The 5,287-nt window shown below is 33.8% G+C and overlaps 1 long non-coding RNA gene across 1 annotated transcript; it reads left to right on the forward strand.

The window, feature by feature from the left end:
• Positions 1-214: 214 nt before the first annotated feature.
• LOC145824721 (uncharacterized) lies at positions 215-935 on the forward strand. The gene is made up of 2 exons (XR_014366731.1): positions 215-263; positions 678-935. It is a non-coding gene; the product is annotated as an uncharacterized LOC145824721 (long non-coding RNA).
• Positions 936-5,287: the final 4,352 nt, after the last annotated feature.

The following is a 5,287-nucleotide window of genomic DNA, read 5'->3' on the forward strand; positions in this document are numbered from 1 at the left end:
CTTTAGGGCATTTCTCGTTTACTTGATGTTCATTCTATTATATAACATATGCTATAGATTCAGGGGGGACTTGTGAATGTATATTTGCATATATTACTCTTTTGTAAACTCAATTGGAACTATTGAAAGATAATTACTTATTCATGTGTTGTTATTTAATGAATATGATGGATGGTTTATTGTCTTTTATTTCGGGCGTAACAGTTCTTGTTTTGTGTAGGTTAACCTTTGAAGAAGTCACACCCTCGTTCCAGGAGCCATTTGTGAGTAGTAATTTAGTAATGCTATGTTTGACAAATTATGTTTTCAATGCCAAACTTGATTATGTTTACAAGCTTATTATGTTCTACTGTGAATGAACATTCCATACTTTTATATCATCTACCTAGATGGCATTCTTGGACCTAGACCCACAATTGGGGGTATATCCAATCATGTATTATGGCCGAGCTCATCTTGTTATGTTTAGCCGGTACCCGGGTCGGTTAAGCACATTGTTTTCGTTGAATGCTCATTACTATGTATTTTGTTTGCAAGTCAAGCTATGCTTTGTCTTTTCTAAGTATATATATTATTTTGAAAGAATGTTTAAAGCTTTTAGTGATCATTCATTTACTGCCTTACTTTATTACTACTCATTGGATTTTAGCTCACCCCTTTCCATTATATATACGTAGGTGAGCATTTGGGAGATCAAGCTTAGAGTTTTACTTTCAACAACTTTTGTGATGCCTTTGGAAATGCCACATGAGCCGAGGGCACTATTGCCTCATTTGGAAAGTAGCTTTGCGAAATCATTTAATTTAGAATTTTGTAATATGAATGTTTGCTTTTGATGTAATATAATTAATGTGTGTATGTAACTATAAGTATGTGTTTGTCATATCATGTATTCATGCCCCAATATTAAATAAATATTTTCATATTTGGTCAAAGAGGTCGTAGGTAATCTATGATTACTGGTCGGTTACCTCTCTAACCTTTAGGGGCGGGTTGGAGACGTGACACATAATCCTTGATAAGTTCCAACCATCTTCTTTGCCGCACATTGAGCTCTTTTGGTGTGAACAAATACTTCAAGTTTTTGTGATATGTATACATTTCACAAGCAGCTCCATACAAATAATGACGCCAAATTTTCAAAGCAAAAACAACTGTTGCTAATTCTAAATCATGTGCAGGATAGTTCTTTTCATGTGACTTTAATTGACGATAGGCAATGACTTTACCATTTGGAATTAAAACACAAACCAATCCTTTATAAGATGCATTACTATAAATAACAAATCCTTCCATACCTAATGGTAATGTAAGGACCGGTGCTATGACCAACCTTGTCTTCAATTCTTGAAATGTAGATTCCCATCATCTGTCCATTCAAATAGAACTCCTTTATGAGTCAATTGAGTGAGTGGCACTGCAATCTTTGAAAAGTCTTTAACAAATCTCCTGTAATAGCTTGCCAAACCCATAAAACTTCAAATCTCTATTACATTTGTTAGTTTTGGCCAATTCACAATGGCTTCAATTTTCTATGGATTAACTGAAATTCCTTCTCAATTGACATAACCCAAAAACATAACATTATTCAACCAAAACTCACACTTCAACTTGGCATATAGCTTCTTGTCTCTAAGTATTTGGAAGATTATCTTTAAATTTTGTTCATGCTCTTCCTTGATCTTTGAATAAATCAAGATATCATCAATAAATACATTCACAAATTCATCCAAGTAAGGTTTGAAAACCCAATTCATCAAATTCAAAAAAGTAGCTGGTGCATTAATAACTCCAAAAGGCATAATCAAAAATTCATAATGGCCATACCTTGTCTAGAAAGCCGTCTTCTCCACATCTTTTGTCTTAACCTTCAATTGGTGATAGCCGGATCGGAGATCAATCTTTGAAAACACCTGTGCTCCTTGTAACTAATCAAACAAATCATCTATTCTTGGGAATTTTTTTTTTTTTTTTTGACAGTTACCTTATTCAATTCCTGATAATCAATGCACAAGCAAAGTGTCCCATATTTTTTTTGACAAACAATACAAGTGCACCCTATGGTGATATGCTAGGTCGAATGAACCCTTTGTCTAGTTGTTCTTGCAACTGAACTTTCAATTCCTTCAACTTTGCAGGTAATATTCTATATGGAGTTTTTGAAATGGGTTGGGTACTTGACACAATATCAATAGTGAACTCAATTTCCTGATCCACTAAATTGCCTAGCAAGTCATTTGGAAATATACACCTGCAAATTCCCTAACAATTGAAATACTATCCAAACTCATATTTGACATTTGTGTATCTAAAACACTGCACATGTGAGAACTTGTATTTTCATATAATTGATATATTTCAAAAATTGTATTGTATTGCAATTTCATTTATATTCGATTCAATTAATTGTGGTAAATATATTTAGTTGTTTAATTTGCATAATCCAATTTAGAAATTCAACTATAAATTTTAATTATGTAACGTCATTTTAATGTCAATAATTCAATCATTAATTTGTAATATTAAAATTTCATGATTAATAGTAATTTTAAACCATCCTAAATTAATATTTTATGTGTTAATTTTTGTGTCCTAATCAAGTTCGTGAAACTAAATTAATAGGAACTAAATTGAGTAAATAAATATTAACTAGTTAGTTAGGAAGAAACCATCTAGTTAATACGTTTATATATATCAATATTGTATTGGTATACATTGCATTTAAAAAAAAAGAAGTGAAGATGGCATGCATCTATATTCATCCTTACACTTAACTTCTTAGAGAAGGAAATCATGGCATATAGTGGCATTCCAAACCAATGAAGATGTTGCTAAAAAGAGAAAAAAAAAATAAATTTAAAAATGAAAGTTGCCTCCCATATTTCTTACATAAAGGACTTCACCATCAGCCACATTTCACGCACATGGTTGAGAGAAGAAAAAAAATAGAGAAAGAACGAGAAGGAAGGAGGAACAGAGGAAACAAGGTTCAACAACTGACATTTTTAAAGCCTCTTGAGGTATGATTGATGAAGTGTGACATCTCAAAAAATGGAAACCTTAATGAATATATTAATAAATAAATATAGTATTTTTATAAAGTTACAAGTCTATAAATAAATAATGATACATCAAAGTTAAATTTATTATAGACAACGTTGCTGTAATTTTACAAATTACATGTAAAAATAAAATTTCAAAAACGAGATGAAAAATCTGACGTCGGTCCATGTTTGCTACAACTTCTTGAGCCTTTCCACAACATCTTCTTTGCTGGTGAATTCTTCCAAAATCTGGCATTAATGCCAAGGCAACGAAAATAGCCATGAGCACTTGACGCCCTGTAAGAACACACACACACCCCAACTTTCTACATATACGAACACAGTACAAACAAGTAGAAGTACAACATATAATTTGCATAAATAGAAAATTACAGAGAATTATGAATAGTTACATCAATGTATAGTGACAAATAACGGCTAGAAATAACAACAATAAGTCATAGTCGGTTAGTAATGCTTAACAGTCAGTAGCAACAGTGAGATCAAGGCCACTAGAGTCCTCCAAAGAGACCCATCCTTCTAACTGCTAGAACTAGACGTCAGACTATTCGGAACTCCCCCTTTGCTACTTTGTAGACCTTACCATAGATGCCTGCAACAAGTATATACTGTGCAGCACCATTGGTGGACCTCAAAAGGGCCGGCGAAAAGAAAAGGTTTTATCATCCTGAACCCAACCTTATCTCTCAAAAAAAAAAAAAAAAACAAAGGTTTTATCCTCTTGAATATCCCATCTAGACCCATCCTTATCTCATCAAATCAAACCATCGCCTAAAGTCTGAATATGTCTGTTCCATCCCAGGGTTAACGTGACAACCACTTGCACAAGACTTAACTTTAAAGGAATACGTTCCATCATCATTTCATTACTGAAATCCTTTCATCACCCAATCAACAATTACAATTATGATGACCCAAATCTACACTAAGGGTTGTGGTCAAGGGAAAGTCACTAATGAGTCCTATGACTAATAACCAAGTAAGATCCCAGATCGCCGGGGGAGTCAAATTAGCCTCCCTTCTAAGTCCAGCTTTCTTAGGTAGCGCACTACCTTTTTGACAGATCTTAAAAGGTATTGGCAAAAGGTCTCATAAGCAACGTAGGGAATTATATTGGTGTTGGAATATAAATACATAATAATAGAATAAATACAAATATCCTTAATTACAAAAGCTCGTTCCATCAACATTACATTCAAAAGAAAACTTAAAGTTTCATATGAACTTTACAAAACCACAAAAGAAAATCCTAACTTTCTAGGATAGCCAAAAGTCCTCAAAGGTTTCCGATTCGTCGTCTTCTACTGCGTGCTCCTCTTTGACACTTGGCATAATACGCCATGAGCCTTGAATGTCCAGTAAACGCACACACACCCCATCTTTTTTCCCTGGTTCAATACAAAACAACATAAAAAAAAAAAAAAACAGAGGAAGGGATCATGGAATTTAAGTTCATAGCACAGATTATATGGTTAATTGTTAGTAGTCTAGAAATCCCCCAAAGAGATTTCGTCTTCCCAACTCCAAGAATTTGATGCGGATTATTCGGTATGTCCCCTCTTTTACTACTTTGTTTAGACCTTACCTCGGATGCCTACCAACGGTTATATACCACGTAGCGCCAACCGTAAGGCCTCAAAAGAGATAATGATGATGGGCCTTGCCCAAATCCCTCCTTACACCGAACTACCTAGGGTCCAAATACAACCGCTTCATTCAAGGGTTCCGAAATAACCACTTACGCAAGATTTAACTTACCAAAGGGAACGCATCCCACTAACTAATAACTTCTTCTTATAATAACAATCGGGTGATCAAAACCCCATTAGCCACCCCCATTAAGTTTTCTGTTAGATTAATCGTTGTAATTAGTTAGTACAAGCGAGAAGGAAAATAAATTTGCATAAGTGTAAGCATCATTAAAGGACCAAAAAATAAATAACCATGACATGTATAATATCATACCAAGACATGATTATATATAAGTAAGCCCATTCATAAAGTGAAGAGCACAAAACATCAATGCAAACAAAATTTCCGGATTCAGAGTCACTTAAAGATCAAGATTAAAAGAACTATTTCAGATTTTTCCAAAATCCGGCCTTCCTATGGTTCGTAGAGAATTTTATCTAGTTTTTAGAACATTTTTTGGAAATGGAATACCTTTTCCAGATTTTTAGTTATTTCAGAAATACTCCAGCTCTGTCCAGATTCGTCGACCG

The sequence above is a fragment of the Camellia sinensis genome, chromosome 4 (assembly GCF_055761805.1).
Source record: "Camellia sinensis isolate YWXY chromosome 4, ASM5576180v1, whole genome shotgun sequence".
Taxonomy (NCBI): Eukaryota; Viridiplantae; Streptophyta; class Magnoliopsida; order Ericales; family Theaceae; genus Camellia; species Camellia sinensis.